The following is a 17,282-nucleotide window of genomic DNA, read 5'->3' as shown; positions in this document are numbered from 1 at the left end:
CGCACCAGATGCCAATTCTAGATCTTATCACACCTGTGGTCACTGCAGCAGCAGGTGAATCCACTTTGTCCAAAAGGGATCTATTCCATTCAATTGCAAATGATCTAGATAAGACAGAGAACTGCAGCACGGGGACATAGCCGAGTTGGTCAGGTTGAGTGGTGATGAGTTTGCTATTTGGATGAATAAAGAAAGTCAAAAGTGTGAAAGATAAAAAACAAAAGGAGGAAGTGTGAAAAGTGAATGGGCCAAATTGAGGTGCATATGAAGACGTATGCTTTCTTCCAATTCATTAAATCGGGCTAATATGAATCAGGTGAATTGAGTTCTGCTTTTGGAAACTGGGTTAAGAAGGGGTGCACCGTTCCTGGAGGTACTGCAATACCAGGTCAATGCGTGGAGTGGACAGAGCAAGCTCTTTTTCCATCTCCCTGTTCTAAAAATCCATTTAATATATGGTCCCCAGATAGGGGACGTATCAGATATTAAACTGATAAGAACAGATACTACACTTGATCTTAGCCAAAAGGCCGAGAAGCGATAACCAGAATTGGTTTGGGCCTCGAGTGGCACCCTGGCCTATGCCGGACACATCTTAGGGAGAGAGAGCGAGAGGGAGACAAACCCACGCCTACACAAGACATTTTGTCACCCAAGCCAACCCTTGAAAAGGCTGCTTTGCAGAGCAAAAACAAGAAGAATGGTGCGTTTTGCAGCCGCCGCCCACTGCAATGAATCTGAATAACTCCTCCTTTAGGGCGCAAGCAACTCCCCTCCCCCTTGCAGTCTTTCCAATTCACGATACAAAAAGACGGACAGGACAGGTTGCCTGACTTTCCGTCACTGCCACCCTTTGCCATCCTTACCCGTAGAAAGCCCTTTCATCATCCCCAAACCCTAATCTTTTCCCTTTCCTTCCCAGCCCCCAAACCCTGCCCTCTGTACCTTTCTCACCACCCGCTTCCCTTCTCCTGTCATCCCCCTACCACCCGGGAAAAAAAGAGATTGCCCCCTCCTTCCACTAGCCCACCCTCCCACCCAAAGAACAACTTCTTCTGCGCAGCTTGTTTTCTAGGCAGCAGCGCTATTGTGATGTCATCGGGGGGCATTGTGACAAGCCGCCAGTGTTCCGTCTCTTCATGTTGTGCACAGTTCAAACGGAAAATACATCAACAGGCAGACTACAGAAAAGCTTACTATCAAAGGTTAGAGGGGGGCTTTCTCAGAGGGCTTTTTACAGTTTTTCTATTCCCAATTAGCCGTTTAAGTGTACTTATTGAAAGTAGTAATTCTTTCATAGGCCGCCCTTTCTTAGTATTTGACGTTCCTTATATTGCGGTATGAGGCTTCGCAGTAGGTTGCAAACATTCATCACCCATGACTGTCCCCAATTGAGCTCAGAAGCTCAATGTCTATCATGACCTCTCTTTTAGAATGTCCAAGAGCAAGCAAACTATTCCTCCAGGAGAGGGCGCCAACAGACTACTAAAGAGATCATCATTACTCAAAGAAAACCCCAAAAACCAATGCATGATAGGAATAAACAGGTAACTTTCTTTGGAGTGGAAGCGGAGAGATCGCACCAGATGCCAATTCTAGATCTTATCACACCTGTGGTCACTGCAGCAGCAGGTGAATCCACTTTGTCCAAAAGGGATCTATTCCATTCAATTGCAAATGATCTAGATAAGACAGAGAACTGCAGCACGGGGACATAGCCGAGTTGGTCAGGTTGAGTGGTGATGAGTTTGCTATTTGGATGAATAAAGAAAGTCAAAAGTGTGAAAGATAAAAAACAAAAGGAGGAAGTGTGAAAAGTGAATGGGCCAAATTGAGGTGCATATGAAGACGTATGCTTTCTTCCAATTCATTAAATCGGGCTAATATGAATCAGGTGAATTGAGTTCTGCTTTTGGAAACTGGGTTAAGAAGGGGTGCACCGTTCCTGGAGGTACTGCAATACCAGGTCAATGCGTGGAGTGGACAGAGCAAGCTCTTTTTCCATCTCCCTGTTCTAAAAATCCATTTAATATATGGTCCCCAGATAGGGGACGTATCAGATATTAAACTGATAAGAACAGATACTACACTTGATCTTAGCCAAAAGGCCGAGAAGCGATAACCAGAATTGGTTTGGGCCTCGAGTGGCACCCTGGCCTATGCCGGACACATCTTAGGGAGAGAGAGCGAGAGGGAGACAAACCCACGCCTACACAAGACATTTTGTCACCCAAGCCAACCCTTGAAAAGGCTGCTTTGCAGAGCAAAAACAAGAAGAATGGTGCGTTTTGCAGCCGCCGCCCACTGCAATGAATCTGAATAACTCCTCCTTTAGGGCGCAAGCAACTCCCCTCCCCCTTGCAGTCTTTCCAATTCACGATACAAAAAGACGGACAGGACAGGTTGCCTGACTTTCCGTCACTGCCACCCTTTGCCATCCTTACCCGTAGAAAGCCCTTTCATCATCCCCAAACCCTAATCTTTTCCCTTTCCTTCCCAGCCCCCAAACCCTGCCCTCTGTACCTTTCTCACCACCCGCTTCCCTTCTCCTGTCATCCCCCTACCACCCGGGAAAAAAAGAGATTGCCCCCTCCTTCCACTAGCCCACCCTCCCACCCAAAGAACAACTTCTTCTGCGCAGCTTGTTTTCTAGGCAGCAGCGCTATTGTGATGTCATCGGGGGGCATTGTGACAAGCCGCCAGTGTTCCGTCTCTTCATGTTGTGCACAGTTCAAACGGAAAATACATCAACAGGCAGACTACAGAAAAGCTTACTATCAAAGGTTAGAGGGGGGCTTTCTCAGAGGGCTTTTTACAGTTTTTCTATTCCCAATTAGCCGTTTAAGTGTACTTATTGAAAGTAGTAATTCTTTCATAGGCCGCCCTTTCTTAGTATTTGACGTTCCTTATATTGCGGTATGAGGCTTCGCAGTAGGTTGCAAACATTCATCACCCATGACTGTCCCCAATTGAGCTCAGAAGCTCAATGTCTATCATGACCTCTCTTTTAGAATGTCCAAGAGCAAGCAAACTATTCCTCCAGGAGAGGGCGCCAACAGACTACTAAAGAGATCATCATTACTCAAAGAAAACCCCAAAAACCAATGCATGATAGGAATAAACAGGTAACTTTCTTTGGAGTGGAAGCGGAGAGATCGCACCAGATGCCAATTCTAGATCTTATCACACCTGTGGTCACTGCAGCAGCAGGTGAATCCACTTTGTCCAAAAGGGATCTATTCCATTCAATTGCAAATGATCTAGATAAGACAGAGAACTGCAGCACGGGGACATAGCCGAGTTGGTCAGGTTGAGTGGTGATGAGTTTGCTATTTGGATGAATAAAGAAAGTCAAAAGTGTGAAAGATAAAAAACAAAAGGAGGAAGTGTGAAAAGTGAATGGGCCAAATTGAGGTGCATATGAAGACGTATGCTTTCTTCCAATTCATTAAATCGGGCTAATATGAATCAGGTGAATTGAGTTCTGCTTTTGGAAACTGGGTTAAGAAGGGGTGCACCGTTCCTGGAGGTACTGCAATACCAGGTCAATGCGTGGAGTGGACAGAGCAAGCTCTTTTTCCATCTCCCTGTTCTAAAAATCCATTTAATATATGGTCCCCAGATAGGGGACGTATCAGATATTAAACTGATAAGAACAGATACTACACTTGATCTTAGCCAAAAGGCCGAGAAGCGATAACCAGAATTGGTTTGGGCCTCGAGTGGCACCCTGGCCTATGCCGGACACATCTTAGGGAGAGAGAGCGAGAGGGAGACAAACCCACGCCTACACAAGACATTTTGTCACCCAAGCCAACCCTTGAAAAGGCTGCTTTGCAGAGCAAAAACAAGAAGAATGGTGCGTTTTGCAGCCGCCGCCCACTGCAATGAATCTGAATAACTCCTCCTTTAGGGCGCAAGCAACTCCCCTCCCCCTTGCAGTCTTTCCAATTCACGATACAAAAAGACGGACAGGACAGGTTGCCTGACTTTCCGTCACTGCCACCCTTTGCCATCCTTACCCGTAGAAAGCCCTTTCATCATCCCCAAACCCTAATCTTTTCCCTTTCCTTCCCAGCCCCCAAACCCTGCCCTCTGTACCTTTCTCACCACCCGCTTCCCTTCTCCTGTCATCCCCCTACCACCCGGGAAAAAAAGAGATTGCCCCCTCCTTCCACTAGCCCACCCTCCCACCCAAAGAACAACTTCTTCTGCGCAGCTTGTTTTCTAGGCAGCAGCGCTATTGTGATGTCATCGGGGGGCATTGTGACAAGCCGCCAGTGTTCCGTCTCTTCATGTTGTGCACAGTTCAAACGGAAAATACATCAACAGGCAGACTACAGAAAAGCTTACTATCAAAGGTTAGAGGGGGGCTTTCTCAGAGGGCTTTTTACAGTTTTTCTATTCCCAATTAGCCGTTTAAGTGTACTTATTGAAAGTAGTAATTCTTTCATAGGCCGCCCTTTCTTAGTATTTGACGTTCCTTATATTGCGGTATGAGGCTTCGCAGTAGGTTGCAAACATTCATCACCCATGACTGTCCCCAATTGAGCTCAGAAGCTCAATGTCTATCATGACCTCTCTTTTAGAATGTCCAAGAGCAAGCAAACTATTCCTCCAGGAGAGGGCGCCAACAGACTACTAAAGAGATCATCATTACTCAAAGAAAACCCCAAAAACCAATGCATGATAGGAATAAACAGGTAACTTTCTTTGGAGTGGAAGCGGAGAGATCGCACCAGATGCCAATTCTAGATCTTATCACACCTGTGGTCACTGCAGCAGCAGGTGAATCCACTTTGTCCAAAAGGGATTAATTCCATTCAATTGCAAATGATCTAGATAAGACAGAGAACTGCAGCACGGGGACATAGCCGAGTTGGTCAGGTTGAGTGGTGATGAGTTTGCTATTTGGATGAATAAAGAAAGTCAAAAGTGTGAAAGATAAAAAACAAAAGGAGGAAGTGTGAAAAGTGAATGGGCCAAATTGAGGTGCATATGAAGACGTATGCTTTCTTCCAATTCATTAAATCGGGCTAATATGAATCAGGTGAATTGAGTTCTGCTTTTGGAAACTGGGTTAAGAAGGGGTGCACCGTTCCTGGAGGTACTGCAATACCAGGTCAATGCGTGGAGTGGACAGAGCAAGCTCTTTTTCCATCTCCCTGTTCTAAAAATCCATTTAATATATGGTCCCCAGATAGGGGACGTATCAGATATTAAACTGATAAGAACAGATACTACACTTGATCTTAGCCAAAAGGCCGAGAAGCGATAACCAGAATTGGTTTGGGCCTCGAGTGGCACCCTGGCCTATGCCGGACACATCTTAGGGAGAGAGAGCGAGAGGGAGACAAACCCACGCCTACACAAGACATTTTGTCACCCAAGCCAACCCTTGAAAAGGCTGCTTTGCAGAGCAAAAACAAGAAGAATGGTGCGTTTTGCAGCCGCCGCCCACTGCAATGAATCTGAATAACTCCTCCTTTAGGGCGCAAGCAACTCCCCTCCCCCTTGCAGTCTTTCCAATTCACGATACAAAAAGACGGACAGGACAGGTTGCCTGACTTTCCGTCACTGCCACCCTTTGCCATCCTTACCCGTAGAAAGCCCTTTCATCATCCCCAAACCCTAATCTTTTCCCTTTCCTTCCCAGCCCCCAAACCCTGCCCTCTGTACCTTTCTCACCACCCGCTTCCCTTCTCCTGTCATCCCCCTACCACCCGGGAAAAAAAGAGATTGCCCCCTCCTTCCACTAGCCCACCCTCCCACCCAAAGAACAACTTCTTCTGCGCAGCTTGTTTTCTAGGCAGCAGCGCTATTGTGATGTCATCGGGGGGCATTGTGACAAGCCGCCAGTGTTCCGTCTCTTCATGTTGTGCACAGTTCAAACGGAAAATACATCAACAGGCAGACTACAGAAAAGCTTACTATCAAAGGTTAGAGGGGGGCTTTCTCAGAGGGCTTTTTACAGTTTTTCTATTCCCAATTAGCCGTTTAAGTGTACTTATTGAAAGTAGTAATTCTTTCATAGGCCGCCCTTTCTTAGTATTTGACGTTCCTTATATTGCGGTATGAGGCTTCGCAGTAGGTTGCAAACATTCATCACCCATGACTGTCCCCAATTGAGCTCAGAAGCTCAATGTCTATCATGACCTCTCTTTTAGAATGTCCAAGAGCAAGCAAACTATTCCTCCAGGAGAGGGCGCCAACAGACTACTAAAGAGATCATCATTACTCAAAGAAAACCCCAAAAACCAATGCATGATAGGAATAAACAGGTAACTTTCTTTGGAGTGGAAGCGGAGAGATCGCACCAGATGCCAATTCTAGATCTTATCACACCTGTGGTCACTGCAGCAGCAGGTGAATCCACTTTGTCCAAAAGGGATCTATTCCATTCAATTGCAAATGATCTAGATAAGACAGAGAACTGCAGCACGGGGACATAGCCGAGTTGGTCAGGTTGAGTGGTGATGAGTTTGCTATTTGGATGAATAAAGAAAGTCAAAAGTGTGAAAGATAAAAAACAAAAGGAGGAAGTGTGAAAAGTGAATGGGCCAAATTGAGGTGCATATGAAGACGTATGCTTTCTTCCAATTCATTAAATCGGGCTAATATGAATCAGGTGAATTGAGTTCTGCTTTTGGAAACTGGGTTAAGAAGGGGTGCACCGTTCCTGGAGGTACTGCAATACCAGGTCAATGCGTGGAGTGGACAGAGCAAGCTCTTTTTCCATCTCCCTGTTCTAAAAATCCATTTAATATATGGTCCCCAGATAGGGGACGTATCAGATATTAAACTGATAAGAACAGATACTACACTTGATCTTAGCCAAAAGGCCGAGAAGCGATAACCAGAATTGGTTTGGGCCTCGAGTGGCACCCTGGCCTATGCCGGACACATCTTAGGGAGAGAGAGCGAGAGGGAGACAAACCCACGCCTACACAAGACATTTTGTCACCCAAGCCAACCCTTGAAAAGGCTGCTTTGCAGAGCAAAAACAAGAAGAATGGTGCGTTTTGCAGCCGCCGCCCACTGCAATGAATCTGAATAACTCCTCCTTTAGGGCGCAAGCAACTCCCCTCCCCCTTGCAGTCTTTCCAATTCACGATACAAAAAGACGGACAGGACAGGTTGCCTGACTTTCCGTCACTGCCACCCTTTGCCATCCTTACCCGTAGAAAGCCCTTTCATCATCCCCAAACCCTAATCTTTTCCCTTTCCTTCCCAGCCCCCAAACCCTGCCCTCTGTACCTTTCTCACCACCCGCTTCCCTTCTCCTGTCATCCCCCTACCACCCGGGAAAAAAAGAGATTGCCCCCTCCTTCCACTAGCCCACCCTCCCACCCAAAGAACAACTTCTTCTGCGCAGCTTGTTTTCTAGGCAGCAGCGCTATTGTGATGTCATCGGGGGGCATTGTGACAAGCCGCCAGTGTTCCGTCTCTTCATGTTGTGCACAGTTCAAACGGAAAATACATCAACAGGCAGACTACAGAAAAGCTTACTATCAAAGGTTAGAGGGGGGCTTTCTCAGAGGGCTTTTTACAGTTTTTCTATTCCCAATTAGCCGTTTAAGTGTACTTATTGAAAGTAGTAATTCTTTCATAGGCCGCCCTTTCTTAGTATTTGACGTTCCTATTATTGCGGTATGAGGCTTCGCAGTAGGTTGCAAACATTCATCACCCATGACTGTCCCCAATTGAGCTCAGAAGCTCAATGTCTATCATGACCTCTCTTTTAGAATGTCCAAGAGCAAGCAAACTATTCCTCCAGGAGAGGGCGCCAACAGACTACTAAAGAGATCATCATTACTCAAAGAAAACCCCAAAAACCAATGCATGATAGGAATAAACAGGTAACTTTCTTTGGAGTGGAAGCGGAGAGATCGCACCAGATGCCAATTCTAGATCTTATCACACCTGTGGTCACTGCAGCAGCAGGTGAATCCACTTTGTCCAAAAGGGATCTATTCCATTCAATTGCAAATGATCTAGATAAGACAGAGAACTGCAGCACAGGGACATAGCCGAGTTGGTCAGGTTGAGTGGTGATGAGTTTGCTATTTGGATGAATAAAGAAAGTCAAAAGTGTGAAAGATAAAAAACAAAAGGAGGAAGTGTGAAAAGTGAATGGGCCAAATTGAGGTGCATATGAAGACGTATGCTTTCTTCCAATTCATTAAATCGGGCTAATATGAATCAGGTGAATTGAGTTCTGCTTTTGGAAACTGGGTTAAGAAGGGGTGCACCGTTCCTGGAGGTACTGCAATACCAGGTCAATGCGTGGAGTGGACAGAGCAAGCTCTTTTTCCATCTCCCTGTTCTAAAAATCCATTTAATATATGGTCCCCAGATAGGGGACGTATCAGATATTAAACTGATAAGAACAGATACTACACTTGATCTTAGCCAAAAGGCCGAGAAGCGATAACCAGAATTGGTTTGGGCCTCGAGTGGCACCCTGGCCTATGCCGGACACATCTTAGGGAGAGAGAGCGAGAGGGAGACAAACCCACGCCTACACAAGACATTTTGTCACCCAAGCCAACCCTTGAAAAGGCTGCTTTGCAGAGCAAAAACAAGAAGAATGGTGCGTTTTGCAGCCGCCGCCCACTGCAATGAATCTGAATAACTCCTCCTTTAGGGCGCAAGCAACTCCCCTCCCCCTTGCAGTCTTTCCAATTCACGATACAAAAAGACGGACAGGACAGGTTGCCTGACTTTCCGTCACTGCCACCCTTTGCCATCCTTACCCGTAGAAAGCCCTTTCATCATCCCCAAACCCTAATCTTTTCCCTTTCCTTCCCAGCCCCCAAACCCTGCCCTCTGTACCTTTCTCACCACCCGCTTCCCTTCTCCTGTCATCCCCCTACCACCCGGGAAAAAAAGAGATTGCCCCCTCCTTCCACTAGCCCACCCTCCCACCCAAAGAACAACTTCTTCTGCGCAGCTTGTTTTCTAGGCAGCAGCGCTATTGTGATGTCATCGGGGGGCATTGTGACAAGCCGCCAGTGTTCCGTCTCTTCATGTTGTGCACAGTTCAAACGGAAAATACATCAACAGGCAGACTACAGAAAAGCTTACTATCAAAGGTTAGAGGGGGGCTTTCTCAGAGGGCTTTTTACAGTTTTTCTATTCCCAATTAGCCGTTTAAGTGTACTTATTGAAAGTAGTAATTCTTTCATAGGCCGCCCTTTCTTAGTATTTGACGTTCCTTATATTGCGGTATGAGGCTTCGCAGTAGGTTGCAAACATTCATCACCCATGACTGTCCCCAATTGAGCTCAGAAGCTCAATGTCTATCATGACCTCTCTTTTAGAATGTCCAAGAGCAAGCAAACTATTCCTCCAGGAGAGGGCGCCAACAGACTACTAAAGAGATCATCATTACTCAAAGAAAACCCCAAAAACCAATGCATGATAGGAATAAACAGGTAACTTTCTTTGGAGTGGAAGCGGAGAGATCGCACCAGATGCCAATTCTAGATCTTATCACACCTGTGGTCACTGCAGCAGCAGGTGAATCCACTTTGTCCAAAAGGGATCTATTCCATTCAATTGCAAATGATCTAGATAAGACAGAGAACTGCAGCACGGGGACATAGCCGAGTTGGTCAGGTTGAGTGGTGATGAGTTTGCTATTTGGATGAATAAAGAAAGTCAAAAGTGTGAAAGATAAAAAACAAAAGGAGGAAGTGTGAAAAGTGAATGGGCCAAATTGAGGTGCATATGAAGACGTATGCTTTCTTCCAATTCATTAAATCGGGCTAATATGAATCAGGTGAATTGAGTTCTGCTTTTGGAAACTGGGTTAAGAAGGGGTGCACCGTTCCTGGAGGTACTGCAATACCAGGTCAATGCGTGGAGTGGACAGAGCAAGCTCTTTTTCCATCTCCCTGTTCTAAAAATCCATTTAATATATGGTCCCCAGATAGGGGACGTATCAGATATTAAACTGATAAGAACAGATACTACACTTGATCTTAGCCAAAAGGCCGAGAAGCGATAACCAGAATTGGTTTGGGCCTCGAGTGGCACCCTGGCCTATGCCGGACACATCTTAGGGAGAGAGAGCGAGAGGGAGACAAACCCACGCCTACACAAGACATTTTGTCACCCAAGCCAACCCTTGAAAAGGCTGCTTTGCAGAGCAAAAACAAGAAGAATGGTGCGTTTTGCAGCCGCCGCCCACTGCAATGAATCTGAATAACTCCTCCTTTAGGGCGCAAGCAACTCCCCTCCCCCTTGCAGTCTTTCCAATTCACGATACAAAAAGACGGACAGGACAGGTTGCCTGACTTTCCGTCACTGCCACCCTTTGCCATCCTTACCCGTAGAAAGCCCTTTCATCATCCCCAAACCCTAATCTTTTCCCTTTCCTTCCCAGCCCCCAAACCCTGCCCTCTGTACCTTTCTCACCACCCGCTTCCCTTCTCCTGTCATCCCCCTACCACCCGGGAAAAAAAGAGATTGCCCCCTCCTTCCACTAGCCCACCCTCCCACCCAAAGAACAACTTCTTCTGCGCAGCTTGTTTTCTAGGCAGCAGCGCTATTGTGATGTCATCGGGGGGCATTGTGACAAGCCGCCAGTGTTCCGTCTCTTCATGTTGTGCACAGTTCAAACGGAAAATACATCAACAGGCAGACTACAGAAAAGCTTACTATCAAAGGTTAGAGGGGGGCTTTCTCAGAGGGCTTTTTACAGTTTTTCTATTCCCAATTAGCCGTTTAAGTGTACTTATTGAAAGTAGTAATTCTTTCATAGGCCGCCCTTTCTTAGTATTTGACGTTCCTTATATTGCGGTATGAGGCTTCGCAGTAGGTTGCAAACATTCATCACCCATGACTGTCCCCAATTGAGCTCAGAAGCTCAATGTCTATCATGACCTCTCTTTTAGAATGTCCAAGAGCAAGCAAACTATTCCTCCAGGAGAGGGCGCCAACAGACTACTAAAGAGATCATCATTACTCAAAGAAAACCCCAAAAACCAATGCATGATAGGAATAAACAGGTAACTTTCTTTGGAGTGGAAGCGGAGAGATCGCACCAGATGCCAATTCTAGATCTTATCACACCTGTGGTCACTGCAGCAGCAGGTGAATCCACTTTGTCCAAAAGGGATCTATTCCATTCAATTGCAAATGATCTAGATAAGACAGAGAACTGCAGCACGGGGACATAGCCGAGTTGGTCAGGTTGAGTGGTGATGAGTTTGCTATTTGGATGAATAAAGAAAGTCAAAAGTGTGAAAGATAAAAAACAAAAGGAGGAAGTGTGAAAAGTGAATGGGCCAAATTGAGGTGCATATGAAGACGTATGCTTTCTTCCAATTCATTAAATCGGGCTAATATGAATCAGGTGAATTGAGTTCTGCTTTTGGAAACTGGGTTAAGAAGGGGTGCACCGTTCCTGGAGGTACTGCAATACCAGGTCAATGCGTGGAGTGGACAGAGCAAGCTCTTTTTCCATCTCCCTGTTCTAAAAATCCATTTAATATATGGTCCCCAGATAGGGGACGTATCAGATATTAAACTGATAAGAACAGATACTACACTTGATCTTAGCCAAAAGGCCGAGAAGCGATAACCAGAATTGGTTTGGGCCTCGAGTGGCACCCTGGCCTATGCCGGACACATCTTAGGGAGAGAGAGCGAGAGGGAGACAAACCCACGCCTACACAAGACATTTTGTCACCCAAGCCAACCCTTGAAAAGGCTGCTTTGCAGAGCAAAAACAAGAAGAATGGTGCGTTTTGCAGCCGCCGCCCACTGCAATGAATCTGAATAACTCCTCCTTTAGGGCGCAAGCAACTCCCCTCCCCCTTGCAGTCTTTCCAATTCACGATACAAAAAGACGGACAGGACAGGTTGCCTGACTTTCCGTCACTGCCACCCTTTGCCATCCTTACCCGTAGAAAGCCCTTTCATCATCCCCAAACCCTAATCTTTTCCCTTTCCTTCCCAGCCCCCAAACCCTGCCCTCTGTACCTTTCTCACCACCCGCTTCCCTTCTCCTGTCATCCCCCTACCACCCGGGAAAAAAAGAGATTGCCCCCTCCTTCCACTAGCCCACCCTCCCACCCAAAGAACAACTTCTTCTGCGCAGCTTGTTTTCTAGGCAGCAGCGCTATTGTGATGTCATCGGGGGGCATTGTGACAAGCCGCCAGTGTTCCGTCTCTTCATGTTGTGCACAGTTCAAACGGAAAATACATCAACAGGCAGACTACAGAAAAGCTTACTATCAAAGGTTAGAGGGGGGCTTTCTCAGAGGGCTTTTTACAGTTTTTCTATTCCCAATTAGCCGTTTAAGTGTACTTATTGAAAGTAGTAATTCTTTCATAGGCCGCCCTTTCTTAGTATTTGACGTTCCTTATATTGCGGTATGAGGCTTCGCAGTAGGTTGCAAACATTCATCACCCATGACTGTCCCCAATTGAGCTCAGAAGCTCAATGTCTATCATGACCTCTCTTTTAGAATGTCCAAGAGCAAGCAAACTATTCCTCCAGGAGAGGGCGCCAACAGACTACTAAAGAGATCATCATTACTCAAAGAAAACCCCAAAAACCAATGCATGATAGGAATAAACAGGTAACTTTCTTTGGAGTGGAAGCGGAGAGATCGCACCAGATGCCAATTCTAGATCTTATCACACCTGTGGTCACTGCAGCAGCAGGTGAATCCACTTTGTCCAAAAGGGATCTATTCCATTCAATTGCAAATGATCTAGATAAGACAGAGAACTGCAGCACGGGGACATAGCCGAGTTGGTCAGGTTGAGTGGTGATGAGTTTGCTATTTGGATGAATAAAGAAAGTCAAAAGTGTGAAAGATAAAAAACAAAAGGAGGAAGTGTGAAAAGTGAATGGGCCAAATTGAGGTGCATATGAAGACGTATGCTTTCTTCCAATTCATTAAATCGGGCTAATATGAATCAGGTGAATTGAGTTCTGCTTTTGGAAACTGGGTTAAGAAGGGGTGCACCGTTCCTGGAGGTACTGCAATAGCAGGTCAATGCGTGGAGTGGACAGAGCAAGCTCTTTTTCCATCTCCCTGTTCTAAAAATCCATTTAATATATGGTCCCCAGATAGGGGACGTATCAGATATTAAACTGATAAGAACAGATACTACACTTGATCTTAGCCAAAAGGCCGAGAAGCGATAACCAGAATTGGTTTGGGCCTCGAGTGGCACCCTGGCCTATGCCGGACACATCTTAGGGAGAGAGAGCGAGAGGGAGACAAACCCACGCCTACACAAGACATTTTGTCACCCAAGCCAACCCTTGAAAAGGCTGCTTTGCAGAGCAAAAACAAGAAGAATGGTGCGTTTTGCAGCCGCCGCCCACTGCAATGAATCTGAATAACTCCTCCTTTAGGGCGCAAGCAACTCCCCTCCCCCTTGCAGTCTTTCCAATTCACGATACAAAAAGACGGACAGGACAGGTTGCCTGACTTTCCGTCACTGCCACCCTTTGCCATCCTTACCCGTAGAAAGCCCTTTCATCATCCCCAAACCCTAATCTTTTCCCTTTCCTTCCCAGCCCCCAAACCCTGCCCTCTGTACCTTTCTCACCACCCGCTTCCCTTCTCCTGTCATCCCCCTACCACCCGGGAAAAAAAGAGATTGCCCCCTCCTTCCACTAGCCCACCCTCCCACCCAAAGAACAACTTCTTCTGCGCAGCTTGTTTTCTAGGCAGCAGCGCTATTGTGATGTCATCGGGGGGCATTGTGACAAGCCGCCAGTGTTCCGTCTCTTCATGTTGTGCACAGTTCAAACGGAAAATACATCAACAGGCAGACTACAGAAAAGCTTACTATCAAAGGTTAGAGGGGGGCTTTCTCAGAGGGCTTTTTACAGTTTTTCTATTCCCAATTAGCCGTTTAAGTGTACTTATTGAAAGTAGTAATTCTTTCATAGGCCGCCCTTTCTTAGTATTTGACGTTCCTTATATTGCGGTATGAGGCTTCGCAGTAGGTTGCAAACATTCATCACCCATGACTGTCCCCAATTGAGCTCAGAAGCTCAATGTCTATCATGACCTCTCTTTTAGAATGTCCAAGAGCAAGCAAACTATTCCTCCAGGAGAGGGCGCCAACAGACTACTAAAGAGATCATCATTACTCAAAGAAAACCCCAAAAACCAATGCATGATAGGAATAAACAGGTAACTTTCTTTGGAGTGGAAGCGGAGAGATCGCACCAGATGCCAATTCTAGATCTTATCACACCTGTGGTCACTGCAGCAGCAGGTGAATCCACTTTGTCCAAAAGGGATCTATTCCATTCAATTGCAAATGATCTAGATAAGACAGAGAACTGCAGCACGGGGACATAGCCGAGTTGGTCAGGTTGAGTGGTGATGAGTTTGCTATTTGGATGAATAAAGAAAGTCAAAAGTGTGAAAGATAAAAAACAAAAGGAGGAAGTGTGAAAAGTGAATGGGCCAAATTGAGGTGCATATGAAGACGTATGCTTTCTTCCAATTCATTAAATCGGGCTAATATGAATCAGGTGAATTGAGTTCTGCTTTTGGAAACTGGGTTAAGAAGGGGTGCACCGTTCCTGGAGGTACTGCAATACCAGGTCAATGCGTGGAGTGGACAGAGCAAGCTCTTTTTCCATCTCCCTGTTCTAAAAATCCATTTAATATATGGTCCCCAGATAGGGGACGTATCAGATATTAAACTGATAAGAACAGATACTACACTTGATCTTAGCCAAAAGGCCGAGAAGCGATAACCAGAATTGGTTTGGGCCTCGAGTGGCACCCTGGCCTATGCCGGACACATCTTAGGGAGAGAGAGCGAGAGGGAGACAAACCCACGCCTACACAAGACATTTTGTCACCCAAGCCAACCCTTGAAAAGGCTGCTTTGCAGAGCAAAAACAAGAAGAATGGTGCGTTTTGCAGCCGCCGCCCACTGCAATGAATCTGAATAACTCCTCCTTTAGGGCGCAAGCAACTCCCCTCCCCCTTGCAGTCTTTCCAATTCACGATACAAAAAGACGGACAGGACAGGTTGCCTGACTTTCCGTCACTGCCACCCTTTGCCATCCTTACCCGTAGAAAGCCCTTTCATCATCCCCAAACCCTAATCTTTTCCCTTTCCTTCCCAGCCCCCAAACCCTGCCCTCTGTACCTTTCTCACCACCCGCTTCCCTTCTCCTGTCATCCCCCTACCACCCGGGAAAAAAAGAGATTGCCCCCTCCTTCCACTAGCCCACCCTCCCACCCAAAGAACAACTTCTTCTGCGCAGCTTGTTTTCTAGGCAGCAGCGCTATTGTGATGTCATCGGGGGGCATTGTGACAAGCCGCCAGTGTTCCGTCTCTTCATGTTGTGCACAGTTCAAACGGAAAATACATCAACAGGCAGACTACAGAAAAGCTTACTATCAAAGGTTAGAGGGGGGCTTTCTCAGAGGGCTTTTTACAGTTTTTCTATTCCCAATTAGCCGTTTAAGTGTACTTATTGAAAGTAGTAATTCTTTCATAGGCCGCCCTTTCTTAGTATTTGACGTTCCTTATATTGCGGTATGAGGCTTCGCAGTAGGTTGCAAACATTCATCACCCATGACTGTCCCCAATTGAGCTCAGAAGCTCAATGTCTATCATGACCTCTCTTTTAGAATGTCCAAGAGCAAGCAAACTATTCCTCCAGGAGAGGGCGCCAACAGACTACTAAAGAGATCATCATTACTCAAAGAAAACCCCAAAAACCAATGCATGATAGGAATAAACAGGTAACTTTCTTTGGAGTGGAAGCGGAGAGATCGCACCAGATGCCAATTCTAGATCTTATCACACCTGTGGTCACTGCAGCAGCAGGTGAATCCACTTTGTCCAAAAGGGATCTATTCCATTCAATTGCAAATGATCTAGATAAGACAGAGAACTGCAGCACGGGGACATAGCCGAGTTGGTCAGGTTGAGTGGTGATGAGTTTGCTATTTGGATGAATAAAGAAAGTCAAAAGTGTGAAAGATAAAAAACAAAAGGAGGAAGTGTGAAAAGTGAATGGGCCAAATTGAGGTGCATATGAAGACGTATGCTTTCTTCCAATTCATTAAATCGGGCTAATATGAATCAGGTGAATTGAGTTCTGCTTTTGGAAACTGGGTTAAGAAGGGGTGCACCGTTCCTGGAGGTACTGCAATACCAGGTCAATGCGTGGAGTGGACAGAGCAAGCTCTTTTTCCATCTCCCTGTTCTAAAAATCCATTTAATATATGGTCCCCAGATAGGGGACGTATCAGATATTAAACTGATAAGAACAGATACTACACTTGATCTTAGCCAAAAGGCCGAGAAGCGATAACCAGAATTGGTTTGGGCCTCGAGTGGCACCCTGGCCTATGCCGGACACATCTTAGGGAGAGAGAGCGAGAGGGAGACAAACCCACGCCTACACAAGACATTTTGTCACCCAAGCCAACCCTTGAAAAGGCTGCTTTGCAGAGCAAAAACAAGAAGAATGGTGCGTTTTGCAGCCGCCGCCCACTGCAATGAATCTGAATAACTCCTCCTTTAGGGCGCAAGCAACTCCCCTCCCCCTTGCAGTCTTTCCAATTCACGATACAAAAAGACGGACAGGACAGGTTGCCTGACTTTCCGTCACTGCCACCCTTTGCCATCCTTACCCGTAGAAAGCCCTTTCATCATCCCCAAACCCTAATCTTTTCCCTTTCCTTCCCAGCCCCCAAACCCTGCCCTCTGTACCTTTCTCACCACCCGCTTCCCTTCTCCTGTCATCCCCCTACCACCCGGGAAAAAAAGAGATTGCCCCCTCCTTCCACTAGCCCACCCTCCCACCCAAAGAACAACTTCTTCTGCGCAGCTTGTTTTCTAGGCAGCAGCGCTATTGTGATGTCATCGGGGGGCATTGTGACAAGCCGCCAGTGTTCCGTCTCTTCATGTTGTGCACAGTTCAAACGGAAAATACATCAACAGGCAGACTACAGAAAAGCTTGCTATCAAAGGTTAGAGGGGGGCTTTCTCAGAGGGCTTTTTACAGTTTTTCTATTCCCAATTAGCCGTTTAAGTGTACTTATTGAAAGTAGTAATTCTTTCATAGGCCGCCCATTCTTAGTATTTGACGTTCAGGTAACAACAGGTAACTTTATTTGGAGTGGAAGCAGAGAGATAACACCAGATGCCAATTGTAGATCCTCTCACACCTGTGGTCACTGCAGCATCTGACTCCACTTTGTCCAAAAGGGATCTATTCCATTCAATTACACATGATCTAGATTAGACTGACAACAAGATACTGCACG

At 46.3% G+C, this 17,282-nt stretch overlaps 11 non-coding genes across 11 annotated transcripts; all 11 read right to left on the bottom strand.

Annotated features, from left to right (window-relative positions):
* Positions 1-351: 351 nt before the first annotated feature.
* On the bottom strand, positions 352-542 carry LOC142283952 (U2 spliceosomal RNA). Its single transcript, XR_012745524.1, has one exon. It is a non-coding gene; the product is annotated as a U2 spliceosomal RNA (small nuclear RNA).
* Positions 543-1,929: 1,387 nt separating this feature from the next.
* Positions 1,930-2,120, bottom strand: LOC142283940 (U2 spliceosomal RNA). The gene has a single exon (XR_012745512.1). It is a non-coding gene; the product is annotated as a U2 spliceosomal RNA (small nuclear RNA).
* A 1,387-nt stretch (positions 2,121-3,507) lies between these two features.
* LOC142283928 (U2 spliceosomal RNA) lies at positions 3,508-3,698 on the bottom strand. The gene has a single exon (XR_012745501.1). It is a non-coding gene; the product is annotated as a U2 spliceosomal RNA (small nuclear RNA).
* Positions 3,699-5,085: 1,387 nt separating this feature from the next.
* On the bottom strand, positions 5,086-5,276 carry LOC142283915 (U2 spliceosomal RNA). The gene has a single exon (XR_012745489.1). It is a non-coding gene; the product is annotated as a U2 spliceosomal RNA (small nuclear RNA).
* Positions 5,277-6,663: 1,387 nt separating this feature from the next.
* Positions 6,664-6,854, bottom strand: LOC142283903 (U2 spliceosomal RNA). The gene has a single exon (XR_012745477.1). It is a non-coding gene; the product is annotated as a U2 spliceosomal RNA (small nuclear RNA).
* Positions 6,855-8,241: 1,387 nt separating this feature from the next.
* Positions 8,242-8,432, bottom strand: LOC142283891 (U2 spliceosomal RNA). The gene has a single exon (XR_012745466.1). It is a non-coding gene; the product is annotated as a U2 spliceosomal RNA (small nuclear RNA).
* Positions 8,433-9,819: 1,387 nt separating this feature from the next.
* On the bottom strand, positions 9,820-10,010 carry LOC142284006 (U2 spliceosomal RNA). The gene has a single exon (XR_012745575.1). It is a non-coding gene; the product is annotated as a U2 spliceosomal RNA (small nuclear RNA).
* A 1,387-nt stretch (positions 10,011-11,397) lies between these two features.
* LOC142283994 (U2 spliceosomal RNA) lies at positions 11,398-11,588 on the bottom strand. The gene has a single exon (XR_012745564.1). It is a non-coding gene; the product is annotated as a U2 spliceosomal RNA (small nuclear RNA).
* Positions 11,589-12,975: 1,387 nt separating this feature from the next.
* LOC142283957 (U2 spliceosomal RNA) lies at positions 12,976-13,166 on the bottom strand. The gene has a single exon (XR_012745529.1). It is a non-coding gene; the product is annotated as a U2 spliceosomal RNA (small nuclear RNA).
* Positions 13,167-14,553: 1,387 nt separating this feature from the next.
* On the bottom strand, positions 14,554-14,744 carry LOC142283982 (U2 spliceosomal RNA). Its single transcript, XR_012745553.1, has one exon. It is a non-coding gene; the product is annotated as a U2 spliceosomal RNA (small nuclear RNA).
* A 1,387-nt stretch (positions 14,745-16,131) lies between these two features.
* LOC142283971 (U2 spliceosomal RNA) lies at positions 16,132-16,322 on the bottom strand. The gene has a single exon (XR_012745542.1). It is a non-coding gene; the product is annotated as a U2 spliceosomal RNA (small nuclear RNA).
* Positions 16,323-17,282: the final 960 nt, after the last annotated feature.

The sequence above is a fragment of the Anomaloglossus baeobatrachus genome, unplaced genomic scaffold (genome assembly GCF_048569485.1).
Source record: "Anomaloglossus baeobatrachus isolate aAnoBae1 unplaced genomic scaffold, aAnoBae1.hap1 Scaffold_560, whole genome shotgun sequence".
NCBI classification, from domain to species: Eukaryota; Metazoa; Chordata; class Amphibia; order Anura; family Aromobatidae; genus Anomaloglossus; species Anomaloglossus baeobatrachus.
Note: the sequence above shows the minus strand (reverse complement) of the source record. Positions and strands in the feature narration are given on the sequence as shown.